Genomic DNA, 22,643 nt, shown 5'->3' with positions numbered 1-22,643 from the left:
CCAGTCTTATGCTCTTGTAGCTTTTTGTCGATTAGCCTATGATTCACAGGGAATGCTTAAGAAGTAGGCTGCTATTTTTCCCGCGTCCCTTACGATAAGCAAATTTTATCCTGAAGAAATATTAATGCTACCTTTTTCTTTATTCACCCGCTCTTCCCAAGCCTAAATGTTCAAGACAATTTTATAACAATTCAGTAGCAAGCAGTTCTTGATGGAAGAAATCTAAAGAGTTTAATAATGCACACCATCATACGACCTAGGGTGTGGTCGACAATGGAAAAGCAAATGAAGAGATGGATAGTCATATTTAGCGAAAAAAAAAAAAATCCTATGACATTACACCTCAGACACACAAAATACAGTATTATTCCCTATACAGTTATCACCTGCTATTAAGCCCTGTGGTATTCTGCTTGATCATTACTCTCCTTCTCCAACACCCTCCACCAATATCATTTGTGTCGCAAATGTCTTTCAGCATTAAAGTGGAGAAAACGGATGAGGAGGCAAAAGTTTGTGTATGATTTTTTCTTTGACGTTTTTAGCGAAGAGCGACTTATGGTTATAACAGAAAAACAGTCACGGGCATATGGTAATAGTAATTCTGTACGTGACTTTTTTAATTAAGCGAAGCACATCACATTCGAAAAGTAATTATCTAGTCATGAAACACGGATTTATTGCTAGTCTGGGTTGCAAACACAAAGGAATATCCGAACGGATTTATTCGCTGCAACAGAAGCAACAGACAGATTTATACTAGATAATTTCAGCAAGCTAATTTCAAATATCATTCACTGATCAAAAAAAAAAAAAAATCCATATCTACCTTCACGAGGTGAGAATTTCGCAGTTTTCCATTAGGATCTCTCCACACTGTCTTGTTGCTTATTGTTAGTGTAGCAATGTGAGGTGCAGATTATGTCAGCAGCTGGCCATCATGACAGTGTTTACTTCGTACTTAAGGACAAGTCTGGCGTCACGGGAAATTGAATTAAAGCAGCAGTTATAACCCTAGGCAAAGTATCCCAATACCGGAATCAGTAGTGAAGGTGAATTATCGTCATTCACAGATTGTGCCTTTTTTTTTTAATGAGTTTTTATTTCTGCAGGACAAGAGGGAAAATGTCCAGTGAAACGCTTTCTGTCGGGTGCTTGATCCAATACTATACAAGAGCCAGACCAAGACTTCTAAGGCAAAGAGGTTCTCTGACGCTCAATCGTTTGAGGATGATTGGAAACAGCGTGGTTGCAGAAGGGAAGAGTGAGAGTGAATTGGGGTCGGGCAGATGGAGCAGGGCGGGAAATTGAGGAAGCGGGGTAGAGGATGGAGGGAACTGGATAAAAAATTAAGGAAACAGGGTGGTAGATGCAGAAGACAGGGTAAAAGAGGAAGGAAACTGTAGGAGAGAGAGGAAGCAGGGTAGGAGAGGGAGGAATTAGGGTAAAAGAGAAAGGAAGCAGGGTAAGGGAGAAAGGGAGCAGGGTAGGAGAAGGAGGTAGCAGGGTAGGGGAGGGAGGAAGCAGGGTAGAATAGGGAAAGAAGAAGCAGGGCAGGAAAGGGAGGAAGAAGTACATGAGAAAGAGGGGGCAGGATAGGAGAGAGAGTGAATATGGCAGAAGAAGGAGGGGGCAGGGTAGGTGAGGGAGGAAGCAGTGAAGGAAAGGGAGGAACTTGCTCGGGCAGAGAATGAGTAGGCAAGAGAGTTTAGAACTAGGGCAGGAGAGAACGTAAGTAGGGGCTGGATTGAATAGGAGAAGTGGAGGGAGTAAGTAGGGGAAGGAAAAGATGGAATGGAGCAGGAGGAGGAGGAGCAAGGAAATTGAGAAAGGGGGGGGGGCACACGAGGGCGTATGCAAAGGGAAACGAGGTGTGTCTAAACGAATTATGGACTGAAAATTGAGAAAAATGGGACAGCTTGGTTAATTCATGTGGTGTAAGTTGAACCGTAAGAGTGCTGGCAAAATATGATCAAGTTTGGGGATTTCTGAAAAGTAATGAAGCAAGGACTAAATATTCTGAAGCCGAAATAGTTATAATTGATAACAGGACACGGGATGAAGAGAAAAAAGCATGCTAGAATCGGAGACAGTTTACTACAGTAGTAAAAAATGAAAAGGAGGAAATATCAGCTGAAAGAAACAAAGATAATGAACACTGGAATTACTTCGTGGATATGGTGCCTTAGCTTAGCAGATTGAATGACTTGTTAATGTGTAAAAATACTGCGAGATTAGAAAGATGTAACGGAAGACTTACTTTGTATCTTACTCGTGCAACCTCCAGATGATTTCATTCAGCTTAGAAGATTCCCCTAGTTGTGTTGGAGTTAATGAAAGCTACGGCTCAGATTCCATTCTGAGTAGTTCCTCAAGGTTAAAAAAATACTTACAGGACTGAAGTAGTTATGTACCCCGGGAACGTGTATGAAGAGAGGATGGTGTCAAGAAATACTAATGGGATGTTTTGAAGGCTGTGAAGCTGGCCGAGACAAGGTAAAGGGAGGATGGTCTACAGGCTCCTCCGTCAGGCGCCTTTGATGTTACTGATGTTCAGCCAAGCAGCAAACTCTCGTGCTCGCTTCTCAGCGCCAGCTTAACTACTCAATTCGTGGGAAGGAGTTAGGTCCATCTCCAGGAAATCAGAAGGATATACGTTAGCTCGTATATCACGTATACGATGTCACTTAAATGAATTACCGGTTATAGTCAGATCATGTAATAAAATTTAAAATCTTGCCTGCGACCCTAGTGACTAGGTAAAATTCCAGCCATAGACATAAATGGTTAAAATACGACTGGAAGCCGTTGTTGTTGTTTTGTTGTTGTTGTTGATTAACCCTAATCTGCCCGGCCAAGCAGACCCATCAACCGCAGACAACCAACCGCCTCTGCACGGTTGTCTCGTGCAGTAAACAGGCATATCTGTGATTAAGCGCTACCCAAGGCCGGTGGCTGAAAGTGGTATCAGGCAATATAGCAAATGTAGATGAGCAGGACTATCGTGGATAAACAAGCTCCTCACAAGTTCGAATACTAACTACATTATGATTTAATAAGAATTACGTTACATCACTAAGGACGTATTTCATAATTCGACAACTGTCGTGAGCATGTATTAGCTGGCTTTGTATTTGATTGTGCACCACTCCTCCTGTCAGAATAAGACAGTTACTCGCCCTATGCGTATAAGGATTTTTGATGTTCTTCGAACAAAGTTGTCCTGTCGTCTTTGTTGTGACCTCACCAGCTACACGGCAGGTACAGCAGTTTGATTGGATATGGTAGTAGTAAAGAGAGGAGGGAAAACTGAGATAAAAAAGGGCACAGACTACCACAGACACCAGTTCCTTCTTGTTTTGTGAAGGGCTCCTCCATTAGTCTTACAACTTCAGCCACCATCACCCAACCTGATTGTTCAGTCCATTCAGCTTTTAGAGAGTTTATCACCCTACTTTCAAGGATTCCTTCCGCAAAATATGTACTAATCAAAACAGTAGGAACGCTATGCTACAGTGTTTCGAATGACATTTGTGTGATAATAATTCTGATGGAGTCGAAGCTCTGAAGAAGTTGAATTCCTCCCGCCAGTTATGACTTTGTGGAACTGGTTAGGAAGGCATTATGCTTAAGCATTCAGTTAGCAATGTTCAGCTGTGATGGATGAGAATGGTGGATCTTGCCGGTGCATAAGCAGACTGTGTTAGTTGATCCAATAAGTGCTGTCAGTGCCTAGAGAAAAACCAGACTCTCCCAAATGAATCCCTTCAGTACGAAGAAGTACGTTTTGCTGTATTTCTGCTGTCTCTAGAAAATTATATTTAGCTCAGGAGAATTAAGCTTGTATCTAACCCTCCCAGATTCAAAAATCTCGCCTAAGCCCAGTAAAATTATCCAGTGGTGGTAAGAATTAAACAGAAGCTACGTGACCGAAGTGATGTTGCTAAGATGATATGGTCATCAACCGCTGAAGCAAAAACTCGCAGATGGAATGGCGTGAGAATATTATTTTTTTAAATAACTACTTGTAATACCAGAAGGAAATAATGGTTAGACTTTCAACAGAGTCATAGGTATATTACCACTGAATGAAAAGAAGGTAAATGAAAACACTCAACGTGAGCCAGATAATGACAGTGATATGGTCTTTATGCACTGATTGTTTCTAGCATTATCCAGTATATGGAGGACAGTGTACACAGGTACGCTATGCCACTGAAATGAAAGAAGGCTTACCGTATGCATGGAAGCAGAAAACGGCCCCACTCGAGTATCGGAATAAATCACCATTAAAAAAGGAAAAAAATAAGAGATAACAAGGAGGCAGCTCATGTTGGTACTGCTGCCTCACAACTTCCACCGGCCAGAATGCAACACAAAACAGCAATTGAATCTCCCTCCCCCAAAGAAAAATGATCATGAATAAAAATGAACATACGGGTTGTACATGTACAGTAGTGTCGTGAGCGGTATCTTGTAACTAATTATTATGAAGGAAGTAACCTTCGAGGATAATGGCCTGGTAGCAATCAGAATCATAACGAAAATCTGTTGTTGGTACTCCACTAACAAGACAAACTTGAATACAGAGTGTGAGCAACCTCGTGAGCAGAAACAACCGCGGATTCCATGAAAACAGTGAGGTCGAAGAAATCAAAAAAGAAAAAAACAGATGCCCAAGAATGACAGGAATACACTACGCAAAACCAAGAAAAAGTGGCCAATGACCAGAAAATATGATGAAAAGAAACACTGACAACCAGAATGACGGATGAAGAAATGGAAGAAGGCAGCACAAGAGACATGAGACCAAAATGAAGAAAGTGAAAAACTGCAGCAAAATCGAATGGCGACAAACAGCTAAGTAAAAAGATGAGGAATTAAAATTCAGGCGACTCCCAGAAAGAATAACATGCATAATAAATAGCTAAGAAGGTGCTGCGAAACCTTTAAAATTCCACTTAGAATATGGCCCAAATTCAAAGACAGGGAGACCAAAGGCTCTTTAACTCTTTCGCTCCGATGATGTATTTATATTTTTTGCTATTTCAAAAAGTATTTTTCGCATTCGAGGGGATAATGACGGCCTTTATTAGCTCCTTCACCTAAAGAGATTTTTTTTTTTTTTTTTTCAGGAAAGAGTTGGAAAAATGAAATACGGAAAATTGAATGGAGGGCCCTGGGGGGCTGCATAATGCTATGTAATGAGCACGGAATACAGTAGTTGTGACAGAAAGATAAGAAAATAGTTACCTGTAAGACGAATAAAAGTAGAGAGGAGATATGAAGAATGAACAACAGAGGAGAGATTCTGGTGGAAGGAGAGGAAAAAAGTGATATGAAACAGTTAAGACAACACTAGGAAGAGAGAAACTGATGGAGAAAGGAAGGGTAACAGTGGAGGGAAAGATTGCCTATTTGATACATGGCATTACACGAAATTGCTTTGAACATTGCTTAAAGCCAATTATAAAACTGCTCTTACCTAGCGCATATGCATATATATATATATATATATATATATATATATATATATATATATATATAGATAGATAGATAGATAGATAGATAGATAGATATAGATATAGATATATAGATAGATAGATAGATTAGATAGATATAGCTATAGATATATATAGATATAGATGGATAGACAGATATAGATAGATATAGATATACATATATATAGATAGATTGATTGATTGATAGATAGATAGGTATAGATATAGGTATATAGACATAATTTTTGGTTTATTTAGATACTGAACTTTGTACTAGTGGCATACACTGTATCGGAGTACTCATTGCTAAGGGGATTATCAAGGAAGTTGGGATTAGTAAAGTTTATCTCATAGTAGGTATTTTAAACAAAAATTTGATTAAATTTATAACATGCAGGATACCTACCCTGTGAGTGCTCCTGCATGTTGATCTGAGGGCCAAGCATCAGATTCTGCTCTGTGCCCTTTACCTGCTGATTGTTCTCAAATTAAATTTCTTCATCCATTCCTGATCCTTCTTTGCCCTCCCTCCCACGTTTCGTCCAGATCGAATCAAAGCTGAGTTGACGTTGCCCTCTGACCTTCACCTTTGACCTTGCTCTGGGGTCTTCATATTTGACTGAATGTTTTCTAAATTAAAACTGTTATTACCACGAACCCTTCCTCAAAGTTTGGTCTAAACCAAAGAAACCTTCACCGTTTACTAATTATTCTCAAAAACAATAGTTTAATCCCTTGGGTGACCTTTAAACCTTCCCCAAGTCTGGTAAATTGTGTCGCGCCCCACTTGTTTGCTTTACTCTTTATCTATTCTTCTCTATGGAAGACTAAGTTCAATTACATTAAGTCCAATTAAGTTAGTCAGATTTAATTAAGTTTCATTTTGGTAGCGCTGGATAAGTCCAAGTGGGGAACCCGACATAACAACACATCAAGTAATCACAAGTCCATTTAAGGCCGGCGTTACGTGGGAGCGTCTCGTTCCTTATTAAGAGGAAGGGATTCTAGGGTTACTCAAACTAGTTTTCTCTCTTTTGTTTATCTATAAATTATGTACAATTTATACACTAAGTCAAAGCAATCAACTATTTGGTCCACTCTATGAACTCCAAGTTATGCAACTACTTTTGATCTACAATAAAACTATTAAATCATGCCACCTTACAATGGTAATCAACAATACAACTAAGTTCCATTAAACAAGTAACAGTTCACGAATATTATTACTCGTCACTGAAGATAATACTCTCTCTTACTAAAATAAAACCAAGACTACTATGGTTAAACACAAGATAATACTAAAGGTAATATTCTCTTACACATAGGGTAATACTAAGAACAATACTCTAGCACACCATCATCTTCTCTTTGAATTATTACTACTAGAACATTAATCTCTGTAACTTTTTATTCTCGTATCACTTCACCTCAAGTTACTTCAATATATTTCTGCAAAATTAACATCACTCTTTAACACAGTCATGTACCCTAACTCAATACTTCTCCATAAAGACACTTAACTTCTATATAATCTTTGTTTCTTTCACCATTGAGCAAATAAGTTAATTTAACAATTATACAAACTATCTGGCCCGTCCTGTTATACCCTACCACGAGTCTACAGTATACTCTTAATATTTTTCACAGTATATTTCACTTTCTTCTCTTTTCTTTTCTCTTTCCTTTTCTCAGTTCCACTTTTCTCTATGTTCTCTAACAAGAATATCTACTCACTGATACCGTAGTGTACCAAGACATCGCCAGTCTCTGTCGTCGTGGTAGGGTGCTCAGGCGGCCTTCTCGCTAAGATCTTCCCCCAGGTGCTTCTCGACTCTTTGCCCTCTCTGCTTCTACTGACTCCCAACCTTCTGCTTCTCCCTCAGGAAAAGTACAGCGGTCGGAAGTAGGCGTGCACTCTACATATCCTTCGTTCACTTCTCTCAACGTTCTTAGTCGGGTCTGGTCCGCAGCATTTTGAAACAATGTCCATTGTATAACGTTAATTCACACTAGACATTACTACCCTTTAGTTTTGACTCACTTTTCTCTTATCTCTGTATCCATTAAGGTATCCATTAGGTCGTATCTAGCTCTCCGTCAAATCTAATTAAGTGTATACAGTACAGGGCTGTGAGAGTACTGTGTGCCTCGGCACTCCCTCTTATTATTATTCATTGTTCATTCACTTTTCATTTTTCATTCTTCATCACTCACTGATCTGCGGCTTCTTCCATCTTTTCAAGGTGCCGCAGGTAACGATATTTGTCACGTAACGTTTTTCGATATCCTTTATCGCTTACTGATTGTTGTGAATGACGTGGTTGTGGTATGGGTGGTTGTGGTTGGATGCTGGGTGGTCCGATGGTGGGTGAGTCAGCCGCAGCCGCGTGTGCGTTCTCATCGAATGTCTGGCGTTCGTCATCAGCGTCGTCAGTACCGTCGTTGTCCTCCGTATTGCTGTAGTTGTTGCCGCAGCTTGCCGTGCGACGACATTCTCCGATGCCAAGAATGTCACGTCCTCGTGACATCTCCTGACGACGAAACTCCTTGAAGGCCCATGATTCCGCTCGTTGAAGAACTGGTCGTGGGCAGGTGGCTCGGCAGAAGCGATAGCATAGGAAAGCTATCACCACAAGGACCAGGATAACCACACCAACTACAAGCACATAAGTCGTCCAAGGTGTAGCAGCGCTCAGGTGGTGACGCAGGGGTTGAATGACCTTCATACGGTGGATAAGGGTCTGCAGTGGAAGTGAGTCACCCAGCTCGACATCATCTGCTGTACTTTGAAATGATAGATTCAGTAATGCTGATTTTTCTAAGGGCGTCAGAGATACATTAATGGGAATCGCTATGGGGGTGATCTTTAATTCTTGCTCTCGAATAACTGTGGCATAAGCAGGCAAAACCAAGGCACTGCTATGAGCACTACATCCTTCACCTAGGGCAAGTAAGCCTGTATTTTGAGCTACATGCTCTGGCTGAGACTCTACTTTATTAGGGCATGTGAGAGTGAAGTGAATTGGGTAGGGCGTAGAAAAAGCCCAACCAGTTTGATATCTGATGAAAACTGGGTTAAAACTCTTAAGCACAACCTTTGAGCATAACTTACTAGCCTCAGGCTTATTCAAAAACAATGCAGTTTCACACATTAGAACAGAGGTATCATATATTGGTCTTATAGGCGGACATATTAATAATTGACCATGCACTCTACACAAGTCAAATGACTCTAGTGTTACATAATGTCTTCTGGTTTGGCTGATCGCCAAATATTGAGCAACTCTATCATGACGGACAAAGTATGGTGTGTCTGGGACTCTGAAAGGTAGAGACGTTATCTGATACACATCAAAAATGTCATCAGGGTCACCCCTCAGAGGAACCAATAAGTAGAAGTTCATTGTTTGAGAACTAGAAGATCTTCGTGGAACTACAGTTATAGCATCCTGATAAACAGCTAAAAATTCTAAACGTGCAGGATATAACAGGCCAGGTTTTAACAAGGAAGCTTCTCTCAGAAGTGATAAAAGTACCGAATTGGGAACTAAGAATGATGAAAATTTTCCTGCCAACATTTTCTCTAGACCTAACTTTAAACCAAAATGATCATTTTGAATGTCTATTAAAGCAAGGGACAGATCATTCATAGCCTCTGTTATCCTTATCCCCTCTTCATTTTTTAGTGTCAATAAGCTAACCTGTCTAACTAAATAGTTAGAGACATTAGCAGCCTTCTCTAATCGCTGTATAGCTTTCTGCATGGCACGCATGTCTCTTACAGTGGCATTTAGTATCTCAGAATGTAAATTAAGCTCTACTCTTTCCTCCTCTGTGAAAGATTCTATATTATCTAACTGGTGGTGTATAAGATCTATCTGCTCTTGTGTTGCTGTACCAAACAAAGCGTTAGAAATGGTTCCCAATATATTAAAGGCTCCTCGCTTACTGCGAGATCCCGACGGGGTGGTGGCATCATTTAATAATGAAGACAAATAATCATTGAGAGAGTGAAATAGTTTAGCAAATTCCAAATCAAAAGATGTTAATGTCTCTCGTAAAACGTTAACAATAACTGATGAATCATCCATATGGTCTATTGACCATGCAACATCGGCAGCTAGTTTACGAGCACGCATCAGGGGCTGATAAAACTCATCTATATCAACAACATAAGGTATAATAAAAGAATTTCCTGTAAAGTGGGCCTGACGCTGTGCGGTGAATGCAAGTCCCGCTCTCACTGGTAGGTCTTCCCATGCTTGACTTCCAAGTCCACTGATGATCACGGTCAGTAGGACCTGTAAAAAAGTTCAACTTTATTTTAGATATTCTATAGGCTTATCCATAATATTAGGTAATTCTGTCGCCTGTCCTTTAGATCTTAAACTATAGGTTTGTCTTCCTCCTTCGGCATTATCAAAATCAGCCACTGCACCTTCTTCTTGCTCTTCGTGCAAGCTCTGCACACTTTGAGTATTTTCCTCTGTTCCCTGCAATTGTGAGGCATTTCCTTCCTCCACTCTTTCTACGTCTAAAATATCTCTTAATTCATAATCCTGCACTTCCTCTGGTGGTAGAGTGCCCTCATGAATGGGATATGCTCTCCGTACATTACCATTCATTGTCTCGTCTAAATTATTTTCATGGGCTAGCCTGACTCTGTCTGTGTGGACTTTCATGACTCTCCCCGTGTTTATGTCAACCAGTTTTACTATCACATCACTAATTTTCCCTTTTACTCTAAAAGGTCCATCATATAGGGGTTGAAGTTTCTTAGGCTCTCCTGGCTTGGGAATCTTTCGTACATAAACCCTATCTCCTGTACGAATTTCTTTTACTTTTGCTTTCGATGTTTGTTGCTTCTCCATGGCCTTCTGACTTTCTTCAATGTACCTTAAACATCTCCTAAAGGTACGATTAGCCTTAATGGTCATTTCATTTTTATAGTTATCCAGATCATAACAGATCGGTTCCTGTTTTACGACATCATACGGGACACCAGGGTCCCTGAGGAACATGAGGTAGAATGGGGATTCCTTCAACACTCTGTGATATGCTGTGTTGTATGCCCATGTGGCAAAGCACAACATTGAATCCCATATTAGTGGATTATCCTCTACTAAACTCCTTAGGTATTTCATTACTGTGGCATTGGCTCTTTCAATCACCCCATTGGCAGACGGGTGATACGCTGTTGTTGTTGTCTTTTTCGTCTTTAGCAACTCAGCTATCCCTTTAAGAGTGGCATTGACGAACTCTGTTCCTTGGTCTGTGACCATCCAGCGTGGTGCTCCATGAACACACACTACATTTTTAACGAATGCTCTGGCAACCTCATCAGCAGTTTTCGTGCGAAGCGGAACGGCTATCAAATATCGTGTCATTACATCTATTACTGTCATAATATATTTATATCCCTCTTCACTTGGATTTATGGGGCCGATCAAGTCCATATGAATTCTCTCAAAGGGTACTCCTACCCTAGGGTATCGCTGCAACGGCGCCGGGGCGTCCCCCGACGGCTTGAAGCGGTTGCAAGTAAGGCACGCCTTGCAATAACTCTCAACATCTCTACTCATCCGTGGCCACCAACTAAATCGTTTTAGTCTTTCTAAAGTTACTTTGATTCCTCCATGACCTACAGTAGGTAATTTATGAGCTATCTCTAGAGCACTCTGTTTGCATTCATCAGGAGTTACAACTTGTTTTAGACTCTCATCATACTCATTGGTATCATAATGATAGAGTAATCCATCTTCAACTATGAACTCACTAGTACTAACTCCTAGAGCTCTGCGTTCATCTTTAATTTCTTCTCTAGTCACTTCTACTTCTCCATCTCGTATACACTGAAGATATTGTTCCTTCATTCTTTTATACAATGGATTCTTTTATACAATGGATGCGCATCTTGTCTGGGTCTCACTACCAACTCTCTCCATCTTATTATGTCTCTTTCTCTATCTTCATCAATTCTGGATATTTGATAATCTTCTTTTTCGTACTCGCTATCATCATCATCATCTTTGGTTCTTTCCCCCATCTTTGGTTTTGTACCCGTAACTGCGAGAACTCTGTCCTCCGATAACACTTGGCCTCGAAGTCTAGATAAGGCATCTGCTACAACATTATCTTTGCCTGGTATATAAGTTATCTTAATGTTATACTCGGCAACCAAAAGTTGCCACCTAGCAATCCGTCCACTAGGGCTAGTTGTGTTCAGCAGCCAGACCAGGGGTCTATGATCCACACGAAGCTCTACCTCGTAACCCAATATTAAGCTCCTATTTACCTGGAGACCATATACTATAGCCAAAGCTTCTCTCTCTATAGTGCTATACTTCACCTCAGCAGAGTTTAACCGTCGGCTAAAATAAGTGATAGGCCGTAAATGACCTGCGTCGTCTTCCTGCTGTAATACTCCTCCTATAGCAGAAGAAGAAGCGTCTGTAGTCAGCACAAATTTCCTTGTGAAGTCTGGAAACTGCAAAGTCACTCCTTCAAGCAACTCGTGTTTCAGTGTTTGAAACGCAGTCTCTGCTTCAACACTCCATTGTATCGGGGTGTTATCTCTCTTTTTATTCTTTCTACCACCTGTCAATTTAATGAGTGGTCCAGCCTTCTCAGCGTAACCCTGAATATACCGTCGGTAGTAATTAGTCATTCCGAGGAAGGACTGGAATTCACAGACAGTTTTGGGAGTGGCTATATCACGAATAGCATTCACCTTTTGGGGTTGTGGTTTTATGCCTGTGGCACTAACAACATGTCCCAAATAGTCCACTTCTGATTTTAAAAAATGACACTTGGACAATCTTAGAGAAAGATTTACATCACTCAATCTTCCCAGCACTATATCTAAATTTTTTAAATGTTCCTCCCAAGTCTCGCCCTGAATTATTATGTCATCCAGGGACACATGTGTGATAGAGCCCGTAAGCCCAATTAACACATGGTTAATCACTCTCTGAAACGCAGCTGGCGCTTCCTTAAGTCCAAAGGGAAGCACATTGTACTCCCAGTGACCTTCAGGAGAGGAAAAGGCTGTCTTTTCCTTACAATCCTCTGTTAATGGTATCTGATGGTATCCCTGACGGAGGTCCAAACAGCTGAAGTAACGACTCTTTCCCAGCTGTGCTAAGATGTTCTGAATGTTAGGTAGAGGGAATCGATCCTCTCTGATATTAGCATTCAGCTTCCTAAAATCCAAACATAATCTCAATCCGCCCTCTTTCTTAGCTATAGGCACCAGGGGTGCGTTGTAAGGACTTCGGGAGGGTCGTATAACTCCTTGCTCCAACATAGTTTTCAAGCTTTCCTTGACCTCTTCATGATACTTTACCGGTATAGGATAAGGTTTTCTATAAGCTACTTCCGGGGTCACAGTTATTATTTCATGATAGTAATAAGGGGTTACATTCAAAGGTTCATCCTCCAATGCGAACACTGTAGGATACTTCATTATCAGTGCTCTCAGAGCTTCATTCTCCTTACTCATCAAATGTGGGGAAAACATACTATCAACTAAGGCAAACAGTTTCTTCGTTCGTGCTCTCTCGGTCATTCTAGTCTCTTTCATCATGACTCCTGATACAATTTCTCCTAGGCCTTTCTGTTTATTCTCATTTATATCCCACAATACTCTACTACACGGCCTGATATGACCCAGACATGTACTCTCTTGAGTTCGATCCTGTCCGGACTAGGATTGACGAACCTCACCTTAAAATGAAATCGCGATTTCTCTCGTGCCTTCTCTACCTCCTCTAACTCTTCTCGTTCTCGTTCTCGTTCTCTTTCTCGTTCTCTTTCTCGTTCTCTTTCTTGTTCTCTTTCTGGTTCTCGTTCTCTCTCTGGGATCCCAGCTTTCTCCTGTAATAACACTAATCCTGGACACAATGTAGATGCCAACATGTTTCCTTCCTGAGGTTCAAAGATAGCCGCTTCGCTTGACCGCATTCTTACCTCTAAAATGACGGTACCGCAAGTCCAAGGACCTAGCTCCGTACTCGTCGGTATCACAGCTTTTGCTATCTCTACGTCTGCTTCTGACTCACTGTTCACTGGTGCCGCTCCTTTATACTCTAAAGGGACGATATTCACAGATTCGCCCTCTATGTACAAGGTTAGAGGATTCGTTAATAACTCCATTCTAGTGCTGAGCATAAAATCCATCCCAAGCAACATGGGTGCTGGTAAGCCTAAGCTTCCTACTATAATAAAAGTATGAGCATACCACTTATTTCCAATCTGAAGTTCAACTTTTATAGCTCCATCAGTCAATATCTCATCTCCACTTACGTTAAATAATTTAACCGTTTCCTCTGATTCCCAGTCATCTTGCTCAACGCTTCTTTTTAACTGTTGATATACTTCTCTCGTAATCAACGACCTAGCAGCTCCCGTGTCAATCAAGGCTAAGACACTTTCATCTAGGCCTTTCACATTCACCATCATTGCGACTAGTTTCTCGTAGCCCACGAGTGAGGCGATCGGAATTGGATCGGCGTTTTTTTTTTCTGAGTCCAAGGTACTGCACCTGACTGTCTTTCACCTGACGCCTGTCCCCATGGATCACTTCTCCCTCTTCCTCTATTATCTTCTCTCTCCCACTCTTGCGCTCTCCTTCTGCCTGCCCAACACTGACGTGCCTGGTGACCAGGTTTATTGCAGTTATAACATCTTCCTGGCTGATTACTAGTAGCGCCTATCTGACTAGAAGCAGGGCCAAACCTCCAGTTGCATTCTCGAGCAATATGGCCTTTACCGTGGCAGTAATAGCACTCAGCCATGGGGCAATTCTTAGCAATATGTCCTATCTTTTTGCATGAATAGCAAGTAATAGGTGGAGGCCCACCCCCTCTTATTCCTTGAGCTCCACCACTTTTAAGGCCAGTGCGAGGTTTCGGCTTTTCTGTCGTCACTACATTTATATTTGATTTGTTTCTCTCTGTCCTCTCTAACAACTTTAACTTGGGATGTGTTTCTGCATATTTTAGCATGGCTGCCTAGATCCTATAAGGGTCGTCACGCTCCGCATCGCTCAACATGTCTTGCATCTCCGGCGGTACACTCTTAAGTAATGCACCTGCAGCTACTTTATCAACAACATCTTCATGACCTGGCTCTAACTCGTTCGCTTGAGTACTCAAAGTCTCAAGACGCACAAAGAATTGGTGAAACGTCTCTCCAGGAGAGCGAACAGCAGATCCCAGTTCACTTAAAAGTGTACTGGCTCGTGCATCAGCAGGATAAATTCTTAAAAATTCAGCTTTCACAGCTCTCCAATCCGCACCGACTTTCTTAATCGTATTGAGAAGATGTGAATAGGCAGCATCTATGCTATGTGTTTTACCTAGCTCTAATCGACCTTCATCAGTCCAAAGTGGTCCAACTGTCATATCATCTATAGTTTGTAACCAACGTCGCGCACTTGTGATGCATCTATACTGAGGGAAATCCGGTGATATCACTTCTCCACCACAGAAATAAGGAAGACCCGTTATCTTAGCATAATTATTTACAGCATTGCCAGTTAAAGTCTGACTCAATTTATCAGCAAGATTCTGCAAAGGGTCCGCATAAGCAGGGGCGGCAGCGGCCGCACCTCCTACTGGAGAGTGTGGTCTGCTCATGTTATCTTCTCTAACTCCCCCAAAATAATCTAATAAATGATCAGAAAACGCGGAGTCACACCGGGGTGGGGCTTGAATACGAAGATTCGCAAGATACTGATGTAACTCTTCCTCTGATGCGCACCTACGCAATCTAAACCACTCTTCAGGACTCTGTATTAAACCACGAGACACTGGGGATGGAGAACGTGGAGGGCTTAGGGGACCAATATTCATAACAAATCTGAATAACAAGTTTTTTCACCTTAGAATCCCACCGCTGCCACCAGTATGTCGCGCCCCACTTGTTTGCTTTACTCTTTATCTATTCTTCTCTATGGAAGACTAAGTTCAATTACATTAAGTCCAATTAAGTTAGTCAGGTTTAATTAAGTTTCATTTTGGTAGCGCTGGATAAGTCCAAGTGGGGAACCCGACATAACAACACATCAAGTAATCACAAGTCCATTTAAGGCCGGCGTTACGTGGGAGCGTCTCGTTCCTTATTAAGAGGAAGGGATTCTAGGGTTACTCAAACTAGTTTTCTCTCTTTTGTTTATCTATAAATTATGTACAATTTATACACTAAGTCAAAGCAATCAACTATTTGGTCCACTCTATGAACTCCAAGTTATGCAACTACTTTTGATCTACAATAAAACTATTAAATCATGCCACCTTACAATGGTAATCAACAATACAACTAAGTTCCATTAAACAAGTAACAGTTCACGAATATTATTACTCGTCACTGAAGATAATACTCTCTCTTACTAAAATAATACCAAGACTACTATGGTTAAACACAAGATAATACTAAAGGTAATATTCTCTTACACATAGGGTAATACTAAGAACAATACTCTAGCACACCATCATCTTCTCTTTGAATTATTACTACTAGAACATTAATCTCTGTAACTTTTTATTCTCGTATCACTTCACCTCAAGTTACTTCAATATATTTCTGCAAAATTAACATCACTCTTTAACACAGTCATGTACCCTAACTCAATACTTCTCCATAAAGACACTTAACTTCTATATAATCTTTGTTTCTTTCACCATTGAGCAAATAAGTTAATTTAACAATTATACAAACTATCTGGCCCGTCCTGTTATACCCTACCACGAGTCTACAGTATACTCTTAATATTTTTCACAGTATATTTCACTTTCTTCTCTTTTCTTTTCTCTTTCCTTTTCTCAGTTCCACTTTTCTCTATGTTCTCTAACAAGAATATCTACTCACTGATACCGTAGTGTACCAAGACATCGCCAGTCTCTGTCGTCGTGGTAGGGTGCTCAGGCGGCCTTCTCGCTAAGATCTTCCCCCAGGTGCTTCTCGACTCTTTGCCCTCTCTGCTTCTACTGACTCCCAACCTTCTGCTTCTCCCTCAGGAAAAGTACAGCGGTCGGAAGTAGGCGTGCACTCTACATATCCTTCGTTCACTTCTCTCAACGTTCTTAGTCGGGTCTGGTCCGCAACATTTTGAAACAATGTCCATTGTATAACGTTAATTCACACTAGACATTACTACCCTTTAGTTTTGACTCACTCTTCTCTTATCTCTGTATCCATTAAGGTATCCATTAGGTCGTATCTAGCTCTCCGTCAAATCTAATTAAGTGTATACAGTACAGGGCTGTGAGAGTACTGTGTGCCTCGGCACTCCCTCTTATTATTATTCATTGTTCATTCACTTTTCATTTTTCATTCTTCATCACTCACTGATCTGCGGCTTCTTCCATCTTTTCAAGGTGCCGCAGGTAACGATATTTGTCACGTAACGTTTTTCGATATCCTTTATCCCTTACTGATTGTTGTGAATGACGTGGTTGTGGTATGGGTGGTTGTGGTTGGATGCTGGGTGGTCCGATGGTGGGTGAGTCAGCCGCAGCCGCGTGTGCGTTCTCATCGAATGTCTGGCGTTCGTCATCAGCGTCGTCAGTACCGTCGTTGTCCTCCGTATTGCTGTAGTTGTTGCCGCAGCTTGCCGTGCGGCGACAATTGGATCAAAACCGTTTTTGTTATTTTGTTCACAGACACATGGATCGCAGTTTGATCTTGCTGAGTGACCTTGACCTATGACTGTCTGTTCTCAAAATAGAATCCTTCCGTGTTTGCCTTATCTTAAATCCTTTCGTCAGGTTTCGTCTAAATCGGATAAAAGTGGTTCAGGTTGACCTTCTTAGGTCACACTTTGACATAAACCTATGACCTTGACCATTGACTTTTAAAAACAGTACCGGTACATCTACCCCTAATGTGAACCTCAACCCTTCAACCAAGTTTGGTTAATATAAGGTAAGAACTCTCTGAGTTATTCAGCTCACACACACACACACACACACACACACACACACACACACACACACACACACACACACACACACACACACACACACACACACACACACACACACACACACACACACACACACACACACACACACACACACACACACACACACACACACACACACACACACACACACACACACACACACACACACACACACACACACACACACACACACACACACACACACACACACACACACACACACACACACACACACACACACACACACACACACACACACACACACACACACACACACACACACACACACACACACACACACACACACACACACACACACACACACACACACACACACACACACACACACACACACACACACACACACACACACACACACACACACACACACACACACACACACACACACACACACACACACACACACACACACACACACACACACACACACACACACACACACACACACACACACACACACACACACACACACACACACACACACACACACACACACACACACACACACACACACACACACACACACACACACACACACACACACACACACACACACACAATTCGAGCAAGATATAACACCCTCTCACTTCGCGAGCTAGGATGTAATACAGTAAAGAGAAATAGGAAATTGGGAGGGGGAAGTATATATTCAGTAAGGATGACTAACGTTTACTTTACGGACATGGTGACGTCTAGGTGGCAGCCACTGGCCCTCAGCCTTAATAATGTGTGGTCATCAGTCAGGCTTTGTTTGCAATATTGATGACCAGAGTTCTAATCCCTCCATCACTGTCGCCGCACCGTGCCTTGATGAGCCCCTCAGCCTTCTCACACCAAGGGAGTTCAAAGCTAGAATTAACCTTAAGAATATAGTTTTCTTTTTCTTTCTTGCTATATGCAAATGACCTTGCGCCTCAGGAAGGCCTCGTGATATGAAAGAGTTAATGAAGGCTGCACCTAACCACTACAGTTCGAAAAATTTCTGAAGCTGAGTAAAATCGTAAGGAAAATCTAAGAAGATTACACAACAAACGTCATCGTATGCAAGGAATCAAAGTGTGTTGTGCTTCCCTAATTTATTTATTGTAAGCCAGGACGCCATTTACAACGCTGGTTCATAACCATATTGCCAACCCATACCTGTTCCCGATTTGTCGACAAGTGGATTGGTGGAGAGTTAGTGCCCCTCCCTGTGAAACAGCTAACTAAAAGACAAATGGCCACCCCTTATTTATATGATTATGGCGTCTGGCTATAGATAGGTAGATAGATATATAGACATAAATTTATTATGTTGTACGTGACATCAAGACACAGCACCGTTAGTTACCAGATTACTCTGAGTTTCAGGTGGATTAGAACACTCTTGAAGTTTCTGTAGATGGATGGAAATTTCATGTCAAGGTTCCTGAACTGGATCGGACACTGAAAAATAAGCAGTCAGGAAAAATTTATTTTCCCACATCATACACTGTCATATAGTCGCAGCTGGCCTTTCTTTCATTTGCTCTAATGTACATTACATGTAAATATCGAGCATCACATTTCAACAGAGATAACCTGGACATGTTGACTGCCACGATCAATTTTGTGCATGTAAGGATGGGGGGACACTTATACATGGAAGCTTGTGTGTGTGTGTGTGTGTGTGTGTGTGTGTGTGTGTGTGTGTGTGTGTGTGTGTGTGTGTGTGTGTGTGTGTGTGTGTGTGTGTGTGTGTGTGTGTGTGTGTGAGAGAGAGAGAGAGAGAGAGAGAGAGAGAGAGAGACTAAATTCTGGTCGAAGAGCTCACTGAGCACAACGTTTAGATAAGACTGGCAGAGAAGTGTGGCAGACACTGACAAACTCAGCTCAGGCAACGCCAAAGTTACTGTAATATTACCTTTATACTTCACTGTTCACACTAAAAATGCAGGCAATCCCATTCTGCCCTCATCTGACATCTTAAACCTTTCAGTTCGGTGAGACATTTTATACTTCTGTGTTGCTGGCGCCACATGATGTTAATCGGCGTATGAAAAAATTCTTTGAACCGAAGATGTTAAATACCACCTCCACCAGTACCATTAGTATGATGTTGCCCTTTTATTTCATTCATGCCACCTCTTAATGATTTGATTCAGCTTCGGGAAGTGCTCTTATAGTGAAGTGGTCTGTCTACAATCTGGGCTACACTCTGCATCCTCCTTTGCCCCGTCTCCAGTCATGATCCCCCCCCCCCCCAGCACCATTCCTGCCTCCTCATTTTGTCTTCAACATTAGGTTGCTATTTCCAATTATTTAGATCATACCCACCTATAACAACAAGCCGTTTTTCCTACTTTACTTCCAAAAGACAGTACTCGTTTTAAGTGGATATATATATATATATATATATATATATATATATATATATATATATATATATATATATATATATATATATATATATATAGATATATATATATATGAAACTGTTGATATTACAGTAGGTGTTTCACATTACTAGGCTTCGTAGTCAACCAGTTTCTATTATTTGTATATTCGTTACAGCATCCCTTCATATATCTCTTACGAATATAACAAGGCAAGAGCTACTGAATGTATTCGGACCAGTTAATTATGGCTAAAATATCATGGGCCGAATTCACTAGTACGAATTCCTTAAGGAACATAATCACCGAGTGCCGGGCAGTCTGAGATGTCCTTCTGTGAAGCATGTTCTCAGGTTGGTGCATGAAGACTTCTCCCTATCGTGGAATCACTGACATTTCCAAAGATATCTCCGTTATTCGGTTGATGATTAACGTTATTTCTGAAACGGTAGTGATTCTAAATTACCGCTTTTCGCGACGACGTTAATGTCGAAGTCGTTATTCACGAGAGTTTACAGATGGAAAGGACTGAACAAAGTTTGTTAAAGTGGTATGGTCATGTGGAGTGATAATAAGAGATTGAGAAATAGGTCCGAATTTGCTGAATATTTTAATATGCTGGGCAGTTAGAACAGCAGCCAAAATTATAAATAGTGAAATATTACACTCTGTGTATTAATGTTAACTAAAATACTGAGGTCCATGTTAGTTTAACAGTTTCATAACCCTGAACGATTAAAAAAAAAAAAAACATTGTTACGACAGTTGAAGAATAAGAAAAAAACAAGAAATAAATACAAATACATAAGTGATATTTCCGCTACACAAAATTGTAAAAACTGCATTCGCAGAAACGCAAAAGCAACAATAAAAATTAAATCCCGCTTACTCTGGGGCAATTCTAGTCAAGGAACATTTTCCCTCCACCTCAAGTGCTGTGCCGTTAGGAACATTGCCTCCATTAAGGCTGAGTTGCCTTTGTCTAGCAAGTTTCAGTGTTCCTGCATTTTTCAGCGGGACCATTACCGACACGATTATGTGTGTCAATGAATGTTAATGATTTTTATAAGAACCTTAACCTTTAAAGGGTAATTAAGTATTTTGGGGGGTACTGGCAAACGTTTTCATTCATATAAGAGAAACCGTTGTTCGCTAAAGCTTTACATCCTATTTCGATTATCTCTTTTGGGATTATGTCCCACATTCTTCATTTTTCTGGCAGATTGTCAGACGATTTTATTCAACTGAGAGAAACACTTGCCGTATAGAAGGTTGATGTGTATAACTTCATTCCGTGAAGCCACAGTTTCAACATGGATGCTTCTCAACAAAATCAGCTACTGCTATATGTAATTAACTCCTTCAGCACTCAGTATCACAGCACTGCAACACATACAACCATCCAATTTTACATTCATTTCTACATCTACTGTTACTTTCGCTCTGCTGTGCTTTAACAAACCACCACATTCAACACAGTACCAACCCACTTGCTCAATCACAGCCACTATCTCATCATTTACGACGGTATACCTCACTCCACTATTATGTTCAGTACAGTACCATCTCCCTACACCATCACACTCTACTGTGCATCCGTCATCACAACCACCGCAAGTTTCGGCTTTCACATCTACCACCTCGCTTACCACTATTCCTTATTAAATAGCTGACTCACCACCACCACAATATTCACAGTCCTTTCAATCTTTGCCAGAATTAATACATCCAGTTTCACCACACCAAATTTCACAGTTCAAAGTCAACATGACTTCTGTCAGATAAAGATCGTAAACATCGTCAAAAATACTTTTAAGAGAACGGAACAATCAGTGGGTGTGAACACCACAGTTTGTTAGTTCTAGTAACTTCGTTTTTCATATTTTCATACGTTACCATCTCATGCATTCTTCCCAAACGAGTCTCCTGCATCACTCTTCTCCACCTTATCTCGATTCTGGTATCACGTAGTTATACTAGCCATTCCATTGACCCGATTGCTCTCTCTCTCTCTCTCTCTCTCTCTCTCTCTCTCTCTCTCTCTCTCATCATTTATCTGGACATCACTTTTTAAACATAATAAAAAGGAAATAAATGAATAATGTCTATAATTTTCTTACATACTTGATTTTTTACATTTCTACGTTGTGTCTATCCTGGGTCTTGCGACATGCCCATAAGGATGACGTTTCCATCCCCTACCCCATTGACCGGGCGGTTTGGTGTCCGTGGGTCCGACCCAACACTTGTACTACCGTAGTCTTTCTCTGTCACATCACAAGGTGGAGCTTGACCTTCATTTTTTTTTTTTTACAGGGCATTTCGTGCACCTTGCGTATCATTAGCTTTCTGCATGTCGTACATTAAGTAAAATGGTGGATAAAATTTGATGAAAAAAGTGAAATTAAGAGCATAATACATAACGTAATAAACTCACGGTATTTAGAAGTTAAAATCGTAAAATATATCATGATTAATTCACAGACTTTCTTAGGATACCAAGGCATCTCAAACGAAAATAGAAAATAAGTAATTATCGTTCAGACGTAAAAGCGTTCTTACGGAGTAGTAACATAAGTTACCTATTGGGATGAGAGAGCAAGAGTGGATTTAATCAGTTCAAAGGACGGTGTGTAACCATGTAGACTGTATGCTTCACTTTTTGTATTTTCTGTGTTGTACTGTTGAGTTACAGTTTGGTCAAAAACTCCTGCCCTTTGTTTGATTTTTCAGAGACGATGAACTGTCACGTATATACTGTATACAATGACTCTGTATAATCAGGAATCGTTATAAATTTTG

This window comes from Coenobita brevimanus, chromosome 97 (genome assembly GCF_032717465.1).
Source record: "Coenobita brevimanus isolate Jiangsu-jjx chromosome 97, ASM3271746v2, whole genome shotgun sequence".
Lineage (NCBI taxonomy): Eukaryota > Metazoa > Arthropoda > Malacostraca > Decapoda > Coenobitidae > Coenobita > Coenobita brevimanus.
Note: the sequence above shows the minus strand (reverse complement) of the source record.